The 26,585-nt window shown below is 42.7% G+C and overlaps 1 pseudogene; it reads right to left on the bottom strand.

The window, feature by feature from the left end:
- Positions 1 to 1,290: 1,290 nt before the first annotated feature.
- LOC124035402 lies at positions 1,291 to 9,279 on the bottom strand (annotated as a pseudogene).
- Between the last annotated feature and the right edge of the window lie 17,306 nt (positions 9,280 to 26,585).

The raw sequence follows: 26,585 nt of genomic DNA, 5'->3' as shown, positions 1-26,585 counted from the left end.
GGATAGTCATCTTAGTCTGGGAGTTGTTCCTGACAGGTAGAGGAGTGACTGTATACAGACTATTATACCAGGGATAGTCATCTTAGTCTGGGAGTTGTTCCTGGCAGGTAGAGGAGTGACTGTATACAGACTATTATACCAGGGGATAGTCATCTTAGTCTGGGAGTTGTTCCTGACAGGTAGAGGAGTGACTGTATACAGACTATTATACCAGGGGATAGTCATCTTAGTCTGGGAGTTGTTCCTGACAGGTAGAGGAGTGACTGTATACAGACTATTATACCAGGGGATAGTCATCTTAGTCTGGGAGTTGTTCCTGGCAGGTAGAGGAGTGACTGTATACAGACTATTATACCAGGGATAGTCATCTTAGTCTGGGAGTTGTTCCTGACAGGTAGAGGAGTGACTGTATACAGACTATTATACCAGGGATAGTCATCTTAGTCTGGGAGTTGTTCCTGACAGGTAGAGGAGTGACTGTATACAGACTATTATACCAGGGGATAGTCATCTTAGTCTGGGAGTTGCTACTGACAAATGCTGATAGAGGAGAGAGGGCCTTGCAGATATCTACCAGAGGAAAATAATGATCTAAGCCAGTGACTTGCTCCTGAGACAGAGAGCGGGAAGAGGATAAAGGAGAGGGGAGGAGAGGAGAGGAGAGAGGGGAGAGGAGAGGAGAGGAGAGGAGAGGAGAGGAGAGGAGAGGAGAGGAGAAGAGAGGAGAGAGAGGAGAGGAGAGGAGAGGAGAGGAGAGAGAGAGGAGAGGGAGAGGAGGAGAGAGAGGAGAGGAGGGAGAGAGGAGAGGAGAGAGAGAAGAGGGAGAGAGAGAGGAGGGAGAGAGGAGAGGAGGGAGAGGAGAGGAGAGAGAGAGAGGGGAGGAGGAGAGAGGAGAGGAGAGGAGAGGAGAGGAGAGGAGAGGAGAGGAGAGGAGAGGAGGGGAGAAGAGAGTGAGGAGGGGAGAGGTGAGAGGAGAGGAGGGGAGAAGAGAGGAGGAGAGGAGAGGAGAGGAGGGGAGAAGTGAGGAGAGAGAAGAGGAGAGGGGAGAGAGGAGAGGAGAGGAGGGGAGAAGAGAGGAGAGAGAAGAGAGGGGAGAGGAGAGAGGAGAGAGGAGAGAGGAGAGGAGAGGGGGGCAAACTCAGAGGCGTTGATCAGGCACTGATCTGGAGTGTCTGATTCTCAGCTAATCCCGACACAGACTGTTGCACCTCGCTGATTACCATCAGCCCCTCTTCCTCTTCCTTTGTCCTCGCCAGCCTTTCGTCTCTCAACTGCCCCATTGGAATCTAATCAGGAGGAAATAGTTTTGTCTATCTGACGTCCTGCCGTGGCGGCCGAGGATGGTTTTGACACTGCGATAGGGGGAACTATTAAGAGGACGGACGAGATGCCACCCTGGGCTGCGGACAATTGATGGATCGGCTGAGTGACTCGACCGCTAATGAACTTGTTTCTTGACGACTGGGCGGAACCAGTGGGCTAATCATATAGTGGACAGAAAGTCTATGTGAGCCATTAAGCCACAAAGGAGAGAGACAAGTGATTGTTGAGAAACAGCTTGATCAGATTGACAGGTCATGGACCTTTTTGGGAAATACTTTAATAAAAGCTGGCTGTTATAATGCATTATTACCTGTGATAAGCATATAATAACACTGTTTGGAAATGTTGTTGTATTATAAATGTATGAAATGGTAATAACTGGATCATTACGAGGTGACGTTATAAGGGGTCGTAAGCCTACGTGCATTTAACAAATCATAATGCACTAGGCGTGTAGGTGAAAGTAGTAGCCTGGCAATCTAAAAGGGTTTAAAGCAGCACAGAGACACTTACCTACAGGCATGGTTTTGCCATGTATCTTGTCGGCCCAACCGGCATAGTATCTAAGGGTTTTGATGCTGCCGTCCAGATCAATGAAGAAAGAATGAAGGAATGGCTTCCCAGTGTCTATAGTCTCCATAGTCTGTAAAAAAAGAAGAAACATTGAACATAGTGCATTAAGGCCACGTTAATGCAGGCTATCCTAACTTCTGGGGAACCTGAGGCAGAATCATCTCAATAGGAGAAAAAAAATAGCTGTTGTGGAACAAAAAATAACTAATAATATATGTTCTCAAAAATCTATTTTGAGAGTTTCTGTCATCGTTTACTCAGTCGGCTGCAAGCGCAGCACCATCAACCCCTTGGTTGCTACAAAACAAGGTTGTATGCCCTCGACGTGCGCCAAGAAGTGAACATGCTGTGGGAGTTCATGGGTTCAGAAAGAAAAGTAATAATAATAATAATAATAATGCTAATAGGAGGCTGAGGAGAGGCCAGGGTTCGGCACCGCTCACATCGCCAAGCACAGTTGTCTCTGTGTAGCCAAGGCTGCAGTGAGCTGGAACATTAGATGACCAGAAAATACAACACATCCATCTGAATCTGAATGTCATATCAAATGTTTTTCAAATCTAGATGAACAATCATTTCTATAGAGCAGAGGGGTGGACAAAAACCTTGACAAAAGCAATCCATGACGTTGTGCATTTGACAATATTTCAAAAAGTGACTGTACGTAAGTTACTAAACTCTTTGACAGACACAAGCTGCTTGAAACCACTAAGCCGAATGTGTTGGGGAAGAGAAAAATATTGTATGGTGAGACCCACTGTGTCAAACATGATTTGTACACTTATATGGTGCTATGATACTCAAGTTCTTTGATTGACTGTCTCAAGGAGACACAAGTCAAGTGTTTACTAAAAACCTGGGTCCAATACATACCTCAAATACTGTAAAATCACCCTACTTGAAAGTATTTGAGGTGCGCTTGATTTACCTTGGGGTTTGGGAGAACCAATAGAGAATGATAGAGGACTTTGTATCAGTCCTATTATGGCATCTGTGAGCGCACTGGCATCTCCATTTTGAAGTAGTCCATTTTCTTCTAGTACTACTTCTATGAGTTGTTAAACAAACTGAAAGGGTGCATAGTGCCACCTGGAGTGTGTTGTCTGAACAGGTATCAAGTCAAAGCTGCCGATTTACTGTCACCTGCAGTTATGGAATGTTTGCTTACAACTATAGTCCATGAGCTGATCCCTCCTGATGACCCCGATGGAATTATGTGATCCTTGTGAATTACACTGACGAAGGCTTAGGAAGGCCGAAATGTTTGTCTATCTACCTACCCCCGAATTAACAAAATACTATAAAGAAACCTTGAATCTCATTTTTGAGTGCGGATCAGCTACATCATTTTGTGTTCCTTCTTTAATCCATTGGAATTCCCACCGATTTGGCTACTTCAAAATGGTGAAAGGCCTCAATGACACTGCCAATGCTAAATCAGACTTTTGGGCACTAGAGTCCTCTATCTATCTCTATGGGAGAACCAGATCAAGTGCAGACCCACAATGACATATGTAGGCTATCTGACCAATAAGATCTCATTCAACCCACTGCAAATGGACAGATAATGAGAGACGAAGCCACAGAGCTAGAACACCATTAGATTTATCCTATATCTTTTCATTGAGCTAAACGCTAAATCTGGTCTTTATTTCCCCCACAAACAGAACAGGGGTTAGCGTAATTAGCGATACCCCAGCACAAGCAGCCCTCCCAAAACATGTTTTCAATTAGCAGCCACATGCAGTCCCGTAATATGACTTCACTCTTCATCTGTAATGTTTCATTTACAAATCTGACTCCTAATGCAATCTGGAAACTCAATTGAAAAGGCATTGGAACACGTGAGAAGGCATTGGAACACGTGAGAAGGCATTGGAACACGTGAGAAGGCATTGGAACACGTGAGAAGGCATTGGTACACGTGAGAAGGCATTGGAACACGTGAGGAGGCATTGGAACACGTGAGAAGGCATTGGAACACGTGAGAAGGCATTGGAACACGTGAGAAGGCATTGGAACACGTGAGAAGGCATTGGAACACGTGAGAAGGCATTGGAACACGTGAGAAGGCATTGGAACCGGGCTTGGATCACCCACCACTGTAATATCTGATTTACACTGTCTAAAATAATCCAAGGTGGCCCAACTCAAGATCTTTTAGTAACTACATTTGTTCCACAGCCTTTTTGAGTTGACTCAACTTTTTGGAGAAGTGGCAGCAGGTAGCCTCGTGTTTTTCAACGTTGGGCCAATAACTAAAAAGTTGCTAGTTCAAATCCTTGAGCCGCAAAGGTGAAGAATCTGTTGATGTGGCCTGGAGCAAGACACTTAACCCTAATAGCTCCAGGGGTTGCTGTTAATTATGGCAGACCCTCTCTCAGGGAGAGTTGGGATATCGTTATGCAGAAAACAGAAAACACATTTCCAATTCATGCGTATTAATACACACTTGCACATATGTGAAATAGGAGAAATATAAACACCCACCAAATGATAAGTGTTGCATAAGCCTCACATTTTAAGTTGGCCAAAACATTGTTCTAACTCATCTATACAATGAATAAACCAAACGTTACGAACACCTTCCTAATATTCAGTTGCACCCACCGGTCACCTACTACCATGTCCCATACAAAGGCACTTAAATCTTGTGTCTTGCCCATTCACCCTCTGAATGGCACACAATCAGAACCCATATCTCCATTTTCTCGAGGCTTAAAACTCATTTAACTGGTCTTCTCCCCTTCATCTACACTGATTGAAGTGGATTTAACAAGCAACATCAGAGATCATACAGCTTTCACCTGGATTCACCTGGTCAGTCTATGTCATCAACAATTTGATTATTGACAAAAGGCTGTTATATTAAGGTTAAGTAATACTACAATAAAACTATATTTTGGTATTTTGTCCATTAGTCCACTGTCAATACAATTCCATATCAGTTCAACTTTTTCCCAATTACGGTCTTCTCTTGTGACACACACAAGCACAGAGACTCTCACAAACAATATTAGAATGAATGTCAAGGTTGTGTGAGGATTATATAGAAACAAGTGTAGAACTGAAAAATATATATTACTCGAGTCGCGACATACCAGCATGGAAAAGATTTTCAATCACAGATCATGCACCTTCAGCGTCTGGTGCATTACGCACTGCACTGCTGCTGTCAAGTCTCTCTGGACAGCCAAACTAGATGATAGGCTACCTTCACAACGCAGGTGACAGATGTCAAGTTTACCAATAGGCTGCTAGTTGTAGCCTTCTACAGTCTAAAGACAAATAAGGTTAATAGGCCGTTCCATCCACAACTTACCGCTAGCAGTGCCCGGTCCCTCTCCATCAGGTCAGCGAGCTTGTGCAGGAGTCGCCCCGGCTTGACACGTCCATCCTTCGCCACGGCGAGCCCCTCTGGCTGGCCGCTCTGGCAGCCTTTACAGCCTTGTCCACATCTGCCTGCAGGTGCACATCAACAGCTTTCAGACAGACAACTTATAACCGACCTAAAACATTTCTATGGGTAATATTGTTTTGCATAAGTTACAATTATGAGCAGGCTAATGATAATTGATAGGCCTAATTAATTTGCAAAAATGTATTTTTGTCTGTAGCCTAATAAAAGACCTTGACATTAAGTTGATAGACAGTCACTCTCTTGGTTTTAAAGGCTATGGAAAAGGAAATTAAACATGTAGGCCGAGACCAAAGGTCTTCAACCTTTAATTGACCAGGGACCCCCTCCCAGGTAAACTGGCGACCCAGGGACCCCCTCCCAGGTAAACTGGCGACCCAGGGACCCCCTCCCAGGTAAACTGGCGACCCAGGGACCCCCTCCCAGGTAAACTGGCGACCCAGGGACCCCCTCCCAGGTAAACTGGGCAGGGACCCACTGGGACCCCCCCTCCCAGGTAAACTGGCGACCCAGGGACCCCCTCCCAGGTAAACTGGCGACCCAGGGACCCCCATCATACGTTAGCAAAAACATTTATTTCATGTCTTGGGCGGCAGGTAGAGCGTTGGACTAGTAACCGGAAGGTTGAAAGATCAAATCCCCGAGCTGACAAGGTAAATATCTGCTGTTCTGCCCCTGAACAAGGCAGTTAACCCACCGTTCCAAAGCCGTCATTGAAAATAAGAATTTGTTCTTGACTGACTTGCCTAGTTAAATAAAAAGAATCATAATGAGAAGTAATCAACATTTTAAAATGAATAGATTTGGTAAATACTTTTCATTATTTTGACCTCCCCACATTATAATTGGAAGAGGAAGTGTAGTCTCTAACAGACTATTAGCTAGAAAGGAAGTAACTCCAAACAGATTTCCGCTAAGAGTTTTAGCTGTTTAAACTAAGGTTAGCCATGTCTTAGCAGACATGTCCAAGTCAAGAAAGCTAACCAGCAGTGAACGGTATTTGCCACACTTTTAGCCTATTGACAGATAGCCTATTGACTGGTAGCCTATTGACAGGTAGCCTATTGATTGGTAGCCTATTGTCAGACACTCCAGTCAGTGTATCAGCTCCAATGAGTGTAATTTGCTCAATATTAGGAGTTGGCAAGTAAAATTAAAATATGATCCTCTTTCCTACTGTAGGTATGTAATTAAAAATGTGTTTATTCTGTTGTTGCTAGCGATATCCATAAAAACAATGGAGAAAAAAAACGTTTTAATATATATACAGTGGGGCAAAAAGTATTTAGTCATTCACCAATTGTGCAAGTTCTCCCACTTAAAAAGATGAGAGAGGCCTGCAATTTTCATCATAGACTAAATGAGGGGGGAAAATCCAGAAAATCACATTGTAGGATTTATAATTAATTTATTTGCAAATTATGGTGGAAAATAAGTATTTGGTCAATAACAAAAGTTAATCTCAATACTTTGTTATATACCCTTTGTTGGCAATGACAGAGGTCAAACGTTTTCTGTAATTCTTCACAAGGTTTTCACACACTTTTGCTGGTATTTTGGCCCATTCCTCCATGCAGATCTCCTATAGAGCAGTGATGTTTTGGGGCTGCTGCTGGGCAACACGGACTTTCAACTCTCTCCAAAGATGTTCTATGGGGTTGAGATCTGGAGACTGGCTAGGCCACACCAGGACCTTGAAATGCTTCTTACGAAGCCACTCCTTCGTTGCCCGGTCGGGGTGTTTGGGATCATTGTCATGCTGAAAGACCCAGCCACGTTTCATCTTCAATGCCCTTGCTGATGGAAGGAGGTTTTCACTCAAAATCTCACGATACATGGCCCCATTCATTCTTTCCTTTACACGGACCAGTCGTCCTGGTCCCTTTGCAGAAAAACAGCCCCAAAGCATGATGTTTCTACCCCCATGCTTCACAGTAGGTATGGTGTTCTTTGGATGCAACTCAGCATTCTTTGTCCTCCAAACACGACGAGTTGATTTTTTACCAAAAAGTTATATTTTGGTTTCATCTGACCATATGACATTCTCCCGATCTTCTTCTGGATCATCCAAATGCTTTCTAGCAAACTTAAGAAAGGCCTGGACATGTACTGGCTTAAGCAGGGGGACACGTCTGGCACTGAAGGATTTGAGTCCCTGGCGGCGTAGTGTGTTACTGATGGTAGGCTTTGTTACTTTGGTCCCAGCTCTCTGCAGGTCATTCACTAGGTCCCCCCGTGTGGTTCTGGGATTTTTGATCACCATTCTTGTGATCATTTTGACCCCACGGGGTGAGATCTTGCGTGGAGCCCCAGATCGAGGGAGATTATCAGTGGTCTTGTATGTCTTCCATTTCCTAATAATTGCTCCCACAGTTGATTTCTTCAAACCAATTTGCTGACCTATTGCAGATTCAGTCTTTCCAGCCTGGTGCAGGTCTACAATTTTGTTTCTGGTGTCCTTTGACAGCTCTTTGGTCTTGGCCATAGTGGAGTTTGGAGTGTGACTGTTTGAGGTTGTGGACAGGTGTCTTTTATACTGATAACAAGTTCAAACAGGTGCCATTAATACAGGTAACGAGTGGAGGACAGAGGAGCCTCTTAAAGAAGAAGTTAGAGGTCTGTGAGAGACAGAAATCTTGCTTGTTTGTAGGTGACCAAATACTATTTTCCACCATAATTTGCAATAAATTCATTAAAAATCCTACAATGTGATTTTCTGGATTTTTTTTCTCATTTTGTCTGTCATAGTTGAAGTGTACCTATGATGAAAATTACAGGCCTCTCTCATCTTTTTAAGTGGGAGAACTTGCACAATCGGTGGCTGACGAAATACTTTTTTGCCCCACTGTATATATATTTTGGCAGACCCCCTGCAGTCCCTGGAACCCAATCAGAACCAGATGAAAGAGAAGACAGGATCAGTAGTAGTAATACAATTCTGTTCATTTGATTTAGCAAACATTCCTTATTTCCTCAAGTCAACTTAGTAATTAAGACATTGGCCTAATCAAACATGAATGTATGTTTTAGGTACATACTTTGTCTGCTTCTTCCACTTCACAGATTTTGACACCTGTTGCTGGATTGAAGGTCTGAAAGTCTTTCCTTTGAGAGAGGTGTGCCACTCATTGTTGATAAAAATCTGTTGGAAACAAAGAAAGAGCTGTCTTTAAAAAAGACTGTTTTACAACGCACCTGTTCATTAGGCTATGATCAGTAAGCAATATAACACAGGAGCATAACTCAAGTGTGTTTTTTGTTTTTCAAATATATTTTGAATGCAGTCTTTTGGATCCAACTCCAACATGAAGACATGGATAGCACACCAACAGGCACACCACCACCTGTAGCCTGTGCACAGGCTACAGACTAACATGCATTACAATAACATGACGAAATTCACCTCCCCTGGTTTATGATGTCTTAAACATGTACTGTGACATTATATTATACCTTATACCTTACACTCAAGTTTCACGTTTTTATGGTCACGTGCACTAACTAGCACAGTGAAATTACTTTCTTGAATGCTCTTTCCCAACAATGCAGTAGTACTATATATATATAGTTGAAAACAGTTAAAAAGTTGTTTGTGCATACTGGTGTTTCAGATGTTTCGGCTTAATAATTTTTTTCACATGACATTTTCACTATTCAGTGATTGCTGCTATGTTACTTAATAAGACGTGCGTCTCACCTTGGTGTAGCGTATCTCTTGTACTTTGACGGGCTGGGGAAAAGGCATGGGAGGGCTCCCATCGCCATTCGCCCCGGTCACCCCGTTCTCTGTTGTTCCGTTCTGAGCCATTCTGCGTTACCGGTCCAGTCCTGCCACAACTGTATTCTCTCTGTGTGTCTGTCTACTGTCTACTGAGCACTACAAGCGCATCCAGCGGTCTTTATAAGAATGCGAAAATCCTCCCTCTCTCTCTCTCGCCCTCTCCCCAGAGCAGCTGAGGGTAACCCAACTCTGCCCTTATCAAAATATCAGGCCCCAGTATCTGCAGCATGGAATCATAAACCAAAAGCCTCCTGGAATATCGTTGTTAATAGGAATGCTTAACGTAACAGGATAAAGATATAATGACATACGCGTTTATATTTACGGTCGGCTACTCAAGGACAGGTGTGGCAGGTACACTTTTTGCGTGTCAACTTATTTATTGGGGAAAGTGCAAGGTGTCAAAGTATGGAACTTAAGCCATTCAAATGAATGCGAATTACTGTGGATGCTTTTAGACTACAGATGGCAAAATTGTAGAACACGGACAGCAGTGCGTTCAAGTGTATACATTTCCAACACTCAATTCGTGCAAATATGTACAAAAAGTATTTCAGCAGATTTTGTGCGTTTTTGTGTGGCTTAATTCGTGTGAAAATACATACATTTTTGTGAGACTTAATTCGTAGGAATATACACATATTTTTGTCTGACTTCATTCGCAGATTTAAAACTTCAGAACAATCTTTTAAAAGTTATTGGAGCAATGCATTTTGGGCAAATGGTGCTCCTTTTTTGTGTCCCACATTTATTTATATACATATAAAAAAAACATGTTAACAACCCAATATTGTTAATCAACCAGATTGTCACCCGAAATACTTATAATATAATAGTAGCCTTACGTTTTTTCTATGGTTGTTTTTGCTTAATACTTTGGGATATTGGTGCTATGTCGGATTTTATAAGTGTTGCCAAATTGGAGTTAAAAGCTGTATTTGTCAACAACAACAAAAAGGGTGATATCGATGAAGTCATTTGATTGGGGAATGGGGATACATTTCATAATGGGAAATTAATTCATCAACAAAGGTGGGGAAACAGAAGATCTAAAAAAAAATTGGGTTTAAATTCCCCTGAATCAACTGCATGGTATTTGCGTTAAGCCATATCACTGCAGTTAAACAGGTTAATGTAAAATAATGAATTATGTTGGCTCACACTTATGACACGTCCAAGGCCGTTTAATTATTATTATTACGGTCGTGTCAATCATGTTATACACTCAGGCTATTGTAACAAGGCATATGCCAGCATTGTAGGCCTACTGCCTCTGCCCGAGACCTACTAGGCTTTCATGGTAGCAGCCCTTAGAGTTGACTTTGCCACGTATGAGTCCCGGTTAGAGTCCCTGTTGCAGCTTTCACTTTCTTCTGCTATATTGGTGGCAGCGTTGGGATCACATCCAGCTCACGTCTAGTTATGTGATCTAGTGTTAGGAAGCATTCTGGTTTTCAACATTGTGTTGGGTGTAATTACATTGATACAGGTGAAGTTGGAAGTTTACATACACCTTAGCCAAATACATTTAAACTCAGTTCTTCACAATTCCTGAAAGATTCCCTGTCTTAGGTCAGTTAGGATCACCACTTTATTTTAACAATGTGAAATGTCAGAATAATAGTAGAGATAATGATTTATTTCAGCTTTTATTTTTTTCATCACATTCCCAGTGCGTCAGAAGTTTACATACACACAATTAGTATTTGGTAGCATTGCCTTTAAATTGTTTAACTTGTGCCAATAGCTTCTGGTAGCTTTCCACAAGCTTCCCACAATAAGTTGGGTGAATTTTGGCCCATTCCTCCTGACAGAGCTAGGATTGAGGTCAGGGCTTTGTGATGGCCACTCCAATACCTTGACTTTGTTGTCCTTAAGCCATTTTGCCACAACTTTGTAAGTATGCTTGGGGTCATTGTCCATTTGAAAGAGCTATTTGTGACCAAGCTTTCACTTCCTGACTGATGAGATGTTGCTTCAATATATCCTAATAATTTCCCTCCTTCATGATGCCATCTATTTTGTGAAGTGCACCAGTCCCTCCTGCAGCAAAGCAACCCCACAACATGATGCTGCCACCCCCGTGCTTCACAGTTGGGATAGTGTTCTTCGGCTTGCAAGCCTCCCCCTTTTCCCTCCAAACATAATGATGGTCATTATGGCCAAACAGTTCTATTTTTGTTTCATCAGACCAGAGGATATTTCTCCAAAAAGTACGATCTTTGTCCCCATGTGCTTTGAAAACCGAAGTCTGGCTTTTTTATGGCGGTTTTGGAGCAGTGGCTTCTTCCTTGCTGAGCGTCCTTTCAGGTTATGTCGATATAGGACTCGTTTTTACTGTGGATATAGATACTTTTCTACCTCTTTCCTCCAGTATCTTCACAAGGTCCTTTGCTGTTGTTCTGGAATTGATTTGCACTTTTCGCACCAAAGTACATTCATCTCTAGGAGACAGAATGCATCTCCTTCCTGAGCGGTATGACGGCTGTGTGGTCCCATGGTGTTTATACTTGCTTACTATTGTTTGTACAGATGAACGTGGTACCTTCAGGCATTTGGAAATTGCTCCCAAGGATGAAACAGACTTGTGGAGGTCTACAATCTTTTCTGAGGTCTTGGCTGATTTCTTTTGATTTTCCCATGATGTCAAACAAAGATGTAGTTTGAAGGTAGGCCTTGAAATACATCCACAGGTACACCTCCAATGGACTCAAATTATATCAATTCGCCTATCAGAAGCTTCTAAAGTCAGTCAACTTAGTTTATGTTAACTTCTGACCCACTGGAATTGTGGTACAGTGAATTATAAGTGAAATAATCTGTCTGTAAAAATGACTCTTGTCATGCACAAAGTAGATGTCCTAACTGACTTGCCAAAACTTTAGTTTGTTAACAAGAAATTTGTGGAGTGGTTGAAAAATGAGTTTTAAGGACTCCAACCTAAGTATATGTAAACGTCCGACTTCAACTGTATATCTTGTCATCAATGGATAAGCAACAATGGGTGTGACGGATAGAAGTAGTTACTACAGGTGTTGTCAAGCCTTACAACAAAGTAGCCTGAAGCTGAATAGAAAGTGCTACAGTACGCCCTGACCATTTATTCAGCGAAAATCCTCCGTGGCTGTCCAATTTACATACATTAAATTATCAGTGTTAAATTACCTGTTTAAAGTGTTATTACAACCATGGTGTGTTCTTTTGTTACCGAAACTTATACATCTAATAACCTGAAATTGAAAATTGGAAGTAAAAAAATTGAGGATAGGCCTCCCGTGTGGCGCAGTGGTCTAAGGCACTGCATCTGTGCCCCCAGAGATTCTGGGTTCGAGCCCAGGCCGGCCGTGACCGGGGGCTCATGGGGCGACGCACAATTGTCCCAGTGCCGTCCGGGTTCAGGGAGGGTTTGGCCGGCAGGAATATCCTTGTCTCATCGCACACTAGCGACTCCTGTGGCGGTCCAGGTGCAGTGCACGCTGACCAGGTCACTAGGTGTACGTTGTTTCCTCTGACACATTGGTGCGGCTGGCTTCCGGGTTGGATGTGTGTTGTGTCAAGAAGCAGTGCGCCTTGGTTGGGTTGTGTTTCTGAGGACACATGGCTCTCGACCTTTGCCTCTCCCGGTGTCTGTACAGTAGTTGCAGCGATGAAACAAGACAATAACTACTACTAATTGGATACCACAAAATTGGGGAGATTGAGCACCATACCCGGCCAAAACATAGAAACAAAGAACATAGAGTTTCCCACCCGAGTCACACCCTGACCAAACAAACATAGAGAATAAAAGGATCTCTATGGTCAGGGCGTGACAACAAGTCATGCCACCAGTGGTCTCTTTACAATCCCCAAATCCAGAACAGACTATGGGAGGTGCACAGTACTTCATATGGAGCCATGGCTCCATGGAACTCTATTCCCCATCAGGTAACTGATGTAAACAGTAGAATCAGATTTAAAAAACAGATACACACACAGCTTATGGAACAGCGGGGACTGTGAAGAGATACACAAGCTTATGGAACAGCGGGGACACACACAGCTTATGGAACAGCGGGGACTGTGAAGAGATACACACACAGCTTATGGAACAGCGGGGACTGTGAAGAGAGATGGAACAGCGGGGACTGTGAAGAGATACACACAGCTTATGGAACAGCGGGGACTGTGAAGAGATGGAACAGCGGGGACTGTGAAGAGACACACACAGCTTATGGAACAGCGGGGACTGTGAAGAGATACACACACAGCTTATGGAACAGCGGGGACTGTGAAGAGATACACACACAGCTTATGGAACAGCGGGGACACACACACAGCTTATGGAACAGCGGGGACTGTGAAGAGATACACACACAGCTTGGAACAGCGGGGATGGAACAGCGGGGACTGTGAGATACACACAAGAGATACACACACAGCTTATGGAACAGCGGGGACTGTGAAGAGACACACACACAGCTTATGGAACAGCGGGGACTGTGAAGAGATACACACACAGCTTATGGAACACACACAGCTTATGGAACAGCAGCTTATGGAACAGCGGGGACTGTGAAGATGGACACACACACAGCTTATGGAACAGCGGGGACTGTGAAGAGATGGAACAGCGGGGACACACACAGCTTATGGAACAGCGGGGACTGTGAAGAGATACACACACAGCTACAGACAGACATAAACACACAGGCGCTAGCACGCACACTCTACACACATACATTGTAACATTGTTGTATGGTGGTATCATATATTTTGTGTTGTGTATATGTGGTGGTGTGACAGTTTTATATGATGTACTGTTTTATATTTTGTTTTATGTATAATATAAGTGTCTTAATATGTTTGGACCCCAGGAAGAGTAGCTGTTGCCTTGGCAGCAGCTAATGGGGATCCCTAATATAATAAAATAAAAAATATGGGTCAACAAATAATGTAAGTGCAGCAAAACACAACTGTCATTTTTTAGGATGCAATTCAGTAATATGAATCAGTGTTGATCCATCCTGTTCTGATCTAATGAGATGGATGTAGGATTTTCTACAGCTATGAAGGACGAAGCCAGGGCCCTCTTGTTTCTCATTGGAAAAGACTGAACCCAGTCAAAAGTTTGGACACACCTACTCATTCAAGAGTTTTTCTTTATTTTTACTGTTTTCTACATTGTAGAATAATAGTGAAGACATCAAAACTATGAAATAACACATATGGAATCATGTAGTAACCACAAAAGTGTTAAACAAATCAAAATATATTTTATATTTGAGATTCTTCAAAGTTGCCACCCTTTGTCTTGATGATGGCTTTGCACCCTCTTGGCATTCTCTCAACCAGCTTCATGAGGTAGTCACCTGGAATGCATTTTAAAAAACAGATGTGCCTTGTTAAAAGTTAATTTGTGGAGTTGATTTCCTTCTTAATGCGTTTGAGACAATCCGTTGTGTTGTGAGAAGGTAGGGGTGGTATACAGAAGATTGCCTTATTTGGAAAAAGACCAAGTCCATATTATGCCAAGACAGTTCCACATAGCCTTGTATAAAATTCATTATGAAAGAAATGGTGTAGTATACACTAAAAAGTTGAGGTTGGTATTAAATGCATTATGAAGAAAATTGTGTAGACCTATTGTTGCCTAAACCAAAAAAGGATCTTTCTGACGACGAGTGCACCAGTATCCAGTAACAAGCATATAAAATAGTTTTGGCTGGCGTCCCGAGTGGCGTAGTGGTCTAAGGCACTGCATAGCAGTGCTAGATGCATTACTACAGACCCAGGGGATATTCCAGGGCTGTGCCACAACCGGCTGAGGCCGGGAGTCCCATAGGATGGAGCACAATTGGCCCAGCGTTGTCTGGGTTAGGGGAGGGTTTCGCTGTGGGGGGCTTTACTTGGCTCATCTCACTCTAGCGACTTCTTGTGGCAGGCCGGGTGCCTGCAGGCTGACCCCGGTTGTCAGTTGAATGGTGTTTCCTCCGACATATTGGTGCGGCTGGCTTCTGGGTAAAGTTGGCGGGTGTACTTTGAAGAATCTAAAATCTAAAATATATTTTGATTTGTTTAACACTTTTTTGGTTACTACATGAATCCATATGCGTGTGTGTGTGTAAAATAGAAGTCCAAACTTTTGACTGAGTGGTTCCCAAGATCAAGTTCACAAACAACATCACCAAACCTGATTGGCATAATTCTAACACCGCCAGTGTGTGTGTGTAAAATAGAAGAGTGAGTGTGTGTACCCCTGCGCACGTGCTGTGTCACTCGCCCCAGCGAGTGAAAGAGAGAGAGATTACTGTAGGCCTACCACCAAATTATTGTCTGTGTCTTTACAGTCAAAGCCCTGCGAGTAATGAGTGAGAATTCATTTGTCCGCACATTATTTACATTGTAACACAAGAGCTTTGATCAGCCACAGCCGGAGGATTGGAGGAGACTGCTGGCCGGTCATCAGCCGTGCAAAGGTGTGATGAGTTGTGATGTTCTTCGCCAAGTTGGTTTTTGCACCTGGACGTGGTGAAGTTGAATGGAGTTGAACACATGCAAACAAATGCTTTTGTTCTCCGAGGGACAAAGCCGTCGACCGGCTCGGGGCTCGACAATCAAACACTGTCGCCATTGTTTCCCCTTCGTTGCCTCTCGTCACTCTTCTTGTCTTCTTGTTCTAATGAGGACAACGAGCTCTCGCCGGTGCATTTCTCACTTCAGCAGGTTTCTAACACTTCCTAATGAGAGAGAGAGACCCAGAGAGACTGAGCAAGAGGAAAGCCAGGGCAGGAATGGAGAGAGAGAGAGATACTGTAGAGAGACTGAGCAAGAGGAAAGCCAGGGCAGGAATGGAGAGAGAGAGAGATACTGTAGAGAGACTGAGCAAGAGGAAAGCCAGGGCAGGAATGGAGAGAGAGAGAGAGAGAGAGAGAGAGAGAGAGATACTGTAGAGAGACTGAGCAAGAGGAAAGCCAGGGCAGGAATGGAGAGAGAGAGAGACCCAGGGAGACTGAGCAAGAGGAAAGCCAGGGCAGGAATGGAGAGAGAGAGAGATACTGTAGAGAGACTGAGCAAGAGCAAAGCCAGGGCAGGAATGGAGAGAGAGAGAGATGCTGTAGAGAGACTGAGCAAGAGGAAAGCCAGGGCAGGAATGGAGAGAGAGAGAGATACTGTAGAGAGACTGAGCAAGAGGAAAGCCAGGGCAGGAATGGAGAGAGAGAGAGACCCAGAGAGACTGAGCAAGAGGAAAGCCAGGGCAGGAATGGAGAGAGAGAGAGACCCAGAGAGACTGAGCAAGAGGAAAGCCAGGGCAGGAATGGAGAGAGAGAGACCCAGAGAGACTGAGCAAGAGGAAAGCCAGGGCAGGAATGGAGAGAGAGAGAGACCCAGAGAGACTGAGCAAGAGGAAAGCCAGGGCAGGAATGGAGAGAGAGAGATACTGTAGAGAGACTGAGCAAGAGGAAAGCCAGGGCAGGAATGGAGAGAGAGAGAGATACTGTAGAGAGACTGAGCAAGAGGAAAGCCAGGGCAGGAATGGAGAGAGAGAGAGACCCAGAGAGACTGAGCAAGAGGAAAGCCAGGGCAGGAATGGAGAGAGAGAGAGACCCAGAGAGACTGAGCAAGAGGAAAGCCAGGGCAGGAATGGAGAGAGAGAGAGACCCAGAGAGACTGAGCAAGAGGAAAGCCAGGGCAGGAATGGAGAGAGAGATACTGTAGAGAGACTGAACAAGAGGAAAGCCAGGGCAGGAATGGAGAGAGAGATACTCTAGAGAGACTGAGCAAGAGGAAAGCCAGGGCAAGAATGGAGAGAGAGATACTGTAGAGAGACTGAGCAAGAGGAAAGCCAGGGCAGGAATGGAGAGAGAGAGAGATACTGTAGAGAGACTGAGCAAGAGGAAAGCCAGGGCAGGAATGGAGGGCAGGAATGGAGAGAGAGATACTGTAGAGAGACTGAGCAAGAGGAAAGCCAGGGCAGGAATGGAGAGAGAGATACTGTAGAGAGACTGAGCAAGAGGAAAGCCAGGGCAGGAATGGAGAGAGAGAGAGATACTGTAGAGAGACTGAGCAAGAGGAAAGCCAGGGTAGGAATGGAGAGAGAGAGAGATACTGTAGAGAGACTGAGCAAGAGGAAAGCCAGGGCAGGAATGGAGAGAGAGAGAGATACTGTAGAGAGACTGAGCAAGAGGAAAGCCAGGGCAGGAATGGAGAGAGAGAGAGATACTGTAGAGAGACTGAGCAAGAGGAAAGCCAGGGCAGGAATGGAGAGAGAGAGAGATACTGTAGAGAGACTGAGCAAGAGGAAAGCCAGGGCAGGAATGGAGAGAGAGAGAGATACTGTAGAGAGACTGAGATGAAAAACAAAGAAGGGAAAGCAAACAGATCAGTTAAGATTATAGACAAAATGAGTTATTGCGAGACACATTGCTTTGCTTGCGGTACTTTGCAGTCATGGGCTCATCCTATTTAAATTGTTTATGCAAATAGTCTTCAAATGCTCTGGAAATGTAGATATGATATGCATCAGGATTGGAGACTGATGATAATCAGGAATTCCATGCAAAGAAGGAACTAATGTAGGCCTACAGATTACTCCATATGGGTTGCAATGGAACCATATGTCATAGGTCAGCCTGACAGTGGCAAAAGCAAGGCAACAATGCATCTTTTAGCAATGGCATCTTATAATAACATTAAATAATTCTCAAGATAGTTTAGTTGAACTGTAGTGTAGTTGATTGTTGTTATTATCCTGAAACATGCTAGAAGTTAAGTAATCCCTCTGAGATGGGGAAACACCCCATGCCCCCATCCTGAAAAGTTTTAGAAGATATTGTTAGGGGAGTTAGTGTCCTTGACTGTTCCCACTGGATGTTTTCATAATGGTCATCCTGAAACATGCTTCAGAAGATATTAAAGTAGGGAGTTAGTGTCCTTGTCTGTTCCTAAGGCTAGAACTGAGATGGGGAAACAATCGTTTTCCCATAATGCCCTGTCATCCTGAAACATGCTTCAGAAGATATTAAAGTTAGGGAGTTAGTGTCCTTGTCTGTTCCTAAGGCTAGAACTGAGAAGATAATGCCCTGCTAAATCCTGATGCTTCAGAAGATATTAAAGTTAGGGGAAGTGTCCTTGTCTGTTCCTAAGGCTAGAACTGAGATGGGGAAACAATTGTTTTCCCATAATGCCCCGTCATCCTGAAACATGCTTCAGAAGATATTAAAGTTAGGGGAGTTAGTGTCCTTGTCTGTTCCTAAGGCTAGAACTGAGATGGGGAAACAATCGTTTTCCCATAATGCCCGTCATCCTGAAACATGCTTCAGAAGATATTAAAGTTAGGGGAGTTAGTGTCCTTGTCTGTTCCTAAGGCTAGAACTGAGATGGGGAAACAATCGTTTTCCCATAATGCCCTGTCATCCTGAAACATGCTTCAGAAGATATTAAAGTTAGGGGAGTTAGTGTCCTTGTCTGTTCCTAAGGCTAGAACTGAGATGGGGAAACAATCGTTTTCCCATAATGCCCTGTCATCCTGAAACATGCTTCAGAAGATATTAAAGTTAGGGGAGTTAGTGTCCTTGTCTGTTTTAGAACTGAGATAATCGTTTTCCCATAATGCCCTGTCATCCTGAAACATGCTTCAGAAGATATTAAAGTTAGGGGAGTTAGTGTCCTTGTCTGTTCCTAAGGCTAGAACTGAGATGGGGAAACAATGTTTCCCATAATCCGTCATCCTGAAACATGCTTCAGAAGATATTAAAGTTAAGTTAGTGTCCTTGTCTGTTCCTAACACTGAGATGGGGAAACAATGTTTTCCCATAATGTCATCTGAAACACCTTCTTAATAGTTTGAGTTGTGTCCTTGTCACCCGTCATCCTGAAACATGCTTCAGAAGATATTAAAGTTAGGGAGTTAGTGTCCTTGTCTGTTCCTAAGGCTAGAATGAGATGGGGAAACCGTTTTCCCATAATGTCATTGAAACATGCTTCAGAAGATATTGCCAGGTTGTGTCCTCTGTTCCTAAAAATGAGATGGGGTTTTTCCCTTAATGGATCTTAGCTGGTGAAATAAATGTTAAATAAAAAATGTCTTGAATTTTCCTTCACAACTTGACACAATAATGTACAGTTGTACTTTGGCTTTGGTAGTGCTATTCTGTAGATGGCACATGCTATGTCCCTGTTTTGCCTCTTGCCAGGTTGTGATGGCTGGATGAAATGGTTAAATAAAAGATGGCTATGGTGGTAGATGGCAGTTGTATGGCTATGGTGGTAGATGGCTCTAGGTGATGTGAAAAACATGCAGAAATCCTCCAGATGTGTCGTGAGAAGCTGTGGCCAGGTGCTGTGCTCCTCCAGGGTTGGATGGTTAATTGGGGTTCCACACCTTCTCATGGAGGTCAAGTCTTACCCCACCACAGCTCAACACCACTTAGACTCAACACACACCCAGACAGCTAATTGTGGTAACAGCATGTGTTAATAGGAGACTATTGACAAGATAATGTAGGTATGAATTCAGGAATTATGAAACAATTTAATTATGATGAATATGATTTAAACACTTTGGCAATTTTTTTGCCATTACGTAGTGAGGGAGTTTCCCGTACACAGATTAGACCTAGTCCAGCAATAACGAGTGAACTCAATGGAGAATCTACATTGAAAGTGCTTTTTAATCCAGGACTAACTGTGTACGGGAAACCGGACCTATGGAATGTATATGAATGGACTACAAATAAATTAAGCAATATTATTATATAATCACAACGAATTTGGACACCCTGACTGTAACTTGGACTCAGAGAGTCAGGAAGCAAGTGCAATTAGTGAGTTTAATGATGACATGGAACAGTACAAAACAGAAAAGTGTCTAAAATGGAAACATAAACAATATTGCCTGGTGGGTGAAAACAAAGGAGTGCTAGATAAAGGGGAAGTAATCAGGGTAGTGATGGAGTCCAGGTGTGCCTCATGATGGGGTGCAGGTGTGCATAATGAGGGTTGACAGGTGTGTGTAATGAGGGTTGCGAGGTGTGCATAATGAGGGTTGCCAGGTGTGTGTAATGAGGGTTGCCAGGTGTGCGCAATGAGGGTTGTCAGGTGTGTGTAATGAGGGTTGCCAGGTGTGCGTAATGAGGGTTGCCAGGTGTGTGCAATGAGGGTTGTCAGGTGTGCGTAATGAGGGTTGCGAGGTGTTCGTAATGATGGGTTGCCAGCTTTGTTTAATGAGGGTTGCCAGGGACGGTGGTTAGTAGACCAGTGACGTCGGGTTCCGGAGAGGGGGAGCGGAGGTACACCTGTCTATACTATGTGATGTCTCGGATTTCAATATCATTGTACCAGTGACTGAAATATATCAATTGGAATTGAAAATATATGAACAGCTAGCCTGGAGTATCATAATCCACCACCCCTGCAAACTGACCAATCTCGACTACCCAGCACATATACAGGGTCATGTTCAGAAGACAGGGAACGGTATAAAACAGTGTGCAAAATGGAATGAAACAGGGAGCTGTTATCTGAACTTGCACTATATTTTTGCTATATTTTGCCCTAATGAACACGACCCAGGTAGCTAGTAGCCTAACTGAGCGTGGCTTTGCCCTTCTGTGGCTGATCAGATCACTGGTGAGTGGCAGGCCCTTTAAGAACCATCTGATCAGTGATGGAATGGACAGGGAGTGAGCGCTAATGCCACCCACCAGTTCATGGCCTGTCTGGAAGAAACACCATGAGAATGAGAAAGAAAAGATGGTGCTAGATCTTTAGAGCGTGGAGGGAGGGAGGGAGGGGGGGAGAGAGAGAGATATAGAGAGGAAGAGAGATAGAGAGGGAGAGCACGTGGGGTGGAGAGAGGGAGAGAGATAGAGAGGGAGAACACGTGGGGTGGAGAGAGGGAGAGAGATAGAGAGGGAGAAAGATAGAGAGGGAGAACACGTGGGGTGGAGAGAGGGAGAGAGATAGAGAGGGAGAGAGATAGAGAGGGAGAAAGATAGAGAGGGAGAACACGTGGGGTGGAGAGAGGGAGAGAGATAGAGAGGGAGAAAGATAGAGAGGGAGAACACGTGGGGTGGAGAGAGGGAGAGAGATAGAGAGGGAGAAAGATAGAGAGGGAGAACACGTGGGGTGGAGAGGGAGAGAGATAGAGAGGGAGAAAGATAGAGAGGGAGAGAGATAGAGAGGGAGAGAGAGAGAGGGAGAAAGATAGAGAGGGAGAGATAGAGAGGGAGAAAGATAGAGAGGGAGAAAGATAGAGAGGGAGAAAGATAGAGAGGGAGAACACGTGGGGTGGAGAGAGGGAGAAAGATAGAGAGGGAGAACACGTGGGGTGGAGAGAGGGAGAGAGGTAGAGAGAGTTAGAGAGAGGTAGAGAGAGGTAGAGAGAAAGAGAGGTAGAGAGAGGTAGAGAGAGGTAGAGAGAAAGAGAGGTAGAGAGAGGTAGAGAGAAAGAGAGGTAGAGAGAGAGGTAGAGAGAAAGAGAGGTAGAGAGAAAGAGGGGTAGAGAGAAAGAGAGGTAGAGAGAAAGAGGTAGAGAGAAAGAGAGGTAGAGAGAGGTAGAGAGAAAGAGAGGTAGAGAGAGGTAGAGAGAAAGAGAGGTAGAGAGAAAGAGAGGTAGAGAGAAAGAGGGGTAGAGAGAAAGAGAGGTAGAGAGAGGTAGAGAGAGGTAGAGAGAAAGAGAGGTAGAGAGAAAGAGAGGTAGAGAGAGGTAGAGAGAGGTAGAGAGAAAGAGAGGTAGAGAGAGAGGTAGAGAGAAAGAGAGGTAGAGAGAAAGAGAGGTAGAGAGAGGTAGAGAGAAAGAGGGGTAGAGAGAAAGAGAGGTAGAGAGAAAGAGAGGTAGAGAGAGGTAGAGAGAGGTAGAGAGAAAGAGAGGTAGAGAGAGGTAGAGAGAAAGAGAGGTAGAGAGAGAGGTAGAGAGAAAGAGGGGTAGAGAGAAAGAGAGGTAGAGAGAAAGAGAGATAGAGAGAGGTAGAGAGAGGTAGAGAGAGGTAGAGAGAAAGAGAGGTAGAGAGAGGTAGAGAGAGGTAGAGAGAAAGAGAGGTAGAGAGAGAGGTAGAGAGAAAGAGAGGTAGAGAGAAAGAGGGGTAGAGAGAGAGGTAGAGAGAAAGAGAGGTAGAGAGAAAGAGGTAGAGAGAGGTAGAGAGAAAGAGAGGTAGAGAGAGGTAGAGAGAAAGAGAGGTAGAGAGAGAGGTAGAGAGAAAGAGAGGTAGAGAGAAAGAGGGGTAGAGAGAGAGGTAGAGAGAAAGAGAGGAAAAGAGAGAGAGGTAGATCGAAAGAGGTAGAGAGGTAGAGAGAAAGAGAGAAAGAGAGGTAGAGGTAGAGAGAAATAGAGGTAGAGAGAAAGAGAGGTAGAGAGAAAGAGTGGTAGAGAGAAAGAGAGGTAGAGAGAAAGAGAGAGAGGTAGAGAGAGGGCCAGTGCCACAGTGAGATAACTCTGTCCAGGTGCTCAGGGGCCCAGACAATGGCTCTTTTCAGCACTCCGATGAGAAAGAACCCTCCCTCCGCTTGTTGCAAAATATACAGGAGGGGAAGGAGAGAACAAACTCAGGCAGATGGTTATACTACAGTAGCAAAATATGTGTGAGAGGAAAGTCTAGGCAATCAAGTGAGCTCTCGTTGGCAATAACAAGCCCTTTTATTAATGGAGCCCATAGTTCAGGTCATAGATGAAACTGCGTCCCAAAAAGCACCCCATTCGCTTTATAGTGTACTAGTTTTATCCAGAGGACAATGTGCCCCTGGTAAAAAATAGTGCACTATAAAGGGAATAGGGTGCCATTTTAGAGGCATATTAAGTCCCATACATGATGAGCTGCTATCCCACTATCAGCTTCTCCTATTGTTTGACGATGAACTGCCATAGTGTGTGAAGTTATTATGTGATGATGTGATTTCTAAAGGACGTTGTATAACTTCTATGATACTCCGTTAACAATGTACCTGACTGACATCTCTGGGCCGGAACAGACGCACAAGTGTAGAATCCACCATGAACATGGCATCCTATTTAATACAGAAGGCAAGATCAAGTGTCAAACTGGGTACACTGCAAGTAACCGAGCTGTTAAGAGTGTCGGGCCAGTAATCGAAAAGTTGCTGGTTTGAATCCCCGGAGCCAACTAGGTGAGAAAAAAAATCAGCCAATCTGCAATGTACTGAACACTAATTGCTACCGTAAATTGCTCTGCATAAGAGTGTCTGCTAAATGACTAAAAAGTATGATTTACTAAGTCATTCTAATTCCATGGAATTAGAAATACAAACCACTCATATTAAACTTTACGGGGTACATTTTACTGCGTGAAGTAATATACTGTTATCTGTAATTCTGATCATCTGTAATTCTGAAGATGTGCTTCCCCAAATGCAAATGGTGCTATTACCATATTGCTTACACCTGTCCAATCCCCTCAGATCAAGTGCATTGGGCACAGGGTATATGGCTCAATTTGGGATTAGCCCAAAGACTGTAGTTCATGCACTTGATCAGGAATTACTGAGTATATATAACCTTAAAGATATATAAACCTTTAAAGTATCATATCTTATATAAACCTTTAAGGTATATATAACCTTAAAGATAAACCTTATATATATATATAACCTTAAAGATAGAGACCTAAATTGCTAGACTACATTCATTTTTGGACATAAATAAATTATATTTACCCATTAACTCTTCAAAAATATAACTGATAAATGCCTCATGATCTGAACCTAAAATATATGCTTTTTTATTCCAATGTTGGTAAGCAACATAAATGTAAACAAATACTGTATAGCCTCAAAACATGAATACGTTAATATTATACATTAGTTATAATGGATTGTCAGTCCTTGCATCCATAGCTCTGTCTATGGATTTCTCCAGCCCCATCCCCTAGCCAAACGGGCAGGGAGGCCACTTTGTTATAATGGATTGTCAGTCCTTGCATCCATAGCTCTGTCTATGTATTTCTCCAGGCCCATCCCCTAGCCAAACGGGCAGGGAGGCCACTTTGTTATAATGGATTGTCAGTCCTTGCATCCATAGCTCTGTCTATGGATTTCTCCAGCCCCATCCCCTAGCCAAACGGGGAGGCCACTTTTTTATTGTTTCAATTAAGGATTCTAACTTTAATTCATGGGGATTGTGTCCAAATTCCAACAGTAGATATGATTGTTAGATATGGATACAACAGTAGATATGCATCAACAGTAGATATGATACAACAGTAGATATGAAACAACAGTAGATATGATATAACAGATTGATACAGTCCTTGCATCCATACAACAGATATGATACAACAGATATGATACAACAGTAGATATGATACAACAGTAGATATGATACAACAGTAGATATGATACAACAGATATGATACAACAGTAGATATGATACAACAGATATGATACAACAGATATGATACAACAGATATGATACAACAGTAGATATGATACAACAGTAGATATGATACAACAGATATGATACAACAGATATGATACAACAGTAGATATGATACAACAGCAGATATGATACAACAGTAGATATGATACAACAGCAGATATGATACAACAGTAGATATGATACAACAGATATGATACAACAGATATGATACAACAGCAGATATGATACAACAGCAGATATGATACAACAGCAGATATGATACAACAGATATGATACAACAGATATGATACAACAGATATGATACAACAGTAGATATGATACAACAGTAGATATGATACAACAGTAGATATGATACAACAGATATGATACAACAGATATGATACAACAGATATGATACAACAGTAGATATGATACAACAGTAGATATGATACAACAGCAGATATGATACAACAGATATGATACAACAGTAGATATGATACAACAGTAGATATGATACAACAGTAGATATGATACAACAGTAGATATGATACAACAGATATGATACAACAGATATGATACAACAGATATGATACAACAGTAGATATGATACAACAGTAGATATGATACAACAGTAGATATGATACAACAGATATGATACAACAGTAGATATGATACAATAGATATGATACAACAGTAGATATGATACAACAGTAGATATGATACAACAGATATGATACAACAGTAGATATGATACAATAGATATGATACAACAGTAGATATGATACAACAGTAGATATGATACAACAGCAGATATGATACAACAGTAGATATGATACAACAGTAGACAAACATGAATACGTTAATATTATACATTAGTTATAATGGATTGTCAGTCCTTGCATCCATAGCTCTGTCTATGTATTTCTCCAGGCCCATCCCCTAGCCAAATGGGGAGGGAGGCCACTTTGTTATAATGGATTGTCAGTCCTTGCATCCATAGCTCTGTCTATGTATTTCTCCAGGCCCATCCCCTAGCCAAACGGGCAGGGAGGCCACTTTGTTATAATGGATTGTCAGTCCTTGCATCCATAGCTCTGTCTATGGATTTCTCCAGCCCCATCCCCTAGCCAAACGGGCAGGGAGGCCACTTTGTTATAATGGATTGTCAGTCCTTGCATCCATAGCTCTGTCTATGGATTTCTCCAGCCCCATCCCCTAGCCAAATGGGGGGAGGCCACTTTTTATTGTTTCAATTAATGGATTGATACAGTCAGTAGATTTGCATACAACAGTAGATATGATACAACAGCAGATATGATACAACAGATATGATACATCAGATATGCCAACAGATATGGCAGATATGATACAACAGTAGATATGATACAACAGTAGATATGATACAACAGTAGATATGATACAACAGCAGATATGATACAACAGATATGATACAACAGATATGATACAACCAGATATGATACAACAGATATGAAACAGATATGATACAACAGTAGATATGATACAACAGTAGATATGATACAACAGTAGATATGATCAGATATGATACAACAGATATGATACAACAGTAGATATGATACAACAGTAGATATGATACAACCAGATATGATACAACAGTAGATATGATACAACAGATATGATACAACAGATATGATACAACAGTAGATATGATACAACAGTAGATATGATACAACAGATATGATACAACAGTAGATATGATACAACAGATATGATACAACAGTAGATATGATACAACAGTAGATATGATACAACAGTAGATATGATACAACAGCAGATATGATACAACAGATATGATACAACTTTTAGATATGATACAAAGATATGATACAACAGTAGATATGATAGATATGATACAACAGATATGATACAACAGTAGATATGATACAACAGTAGATATGATACAACAGTAGATATGATACAACAGTAGATATGATACAACAGTAGATATGATACAACAGATATGATACAACAGATATGATACAACAGTAGATATGATACAACAGCAGATATGATACAACAGTAGATATGATACAACAGTAGATATGATACAACAGTAGATATGATACAACAGTAGATATGATACAACAGATATGATACAACAG

Source organism: Oncorhynchus gorbuscha, linkage group LG05 (genome assembly GCF_021184085.1).
Source record: "Oncorhynchus gorbuscha isolate QuinsamMale2020 ecotype Even-year linkage group LG05, OgorEven_v1.0, whole genome shotgun sequence".
Lineage (NCBI taxonomy): Eukaryota > Metazoa > Chordata > Actinopteri > Salmoniformes > Salmonidae > Oncorhynchus > Oncorhynchus gorbuscha.
The sequence above is the reverse complement of the archived record's forward strand: the minus strand, read 5'-3'. Positions and strand labels throughout refer to the sequence as shown.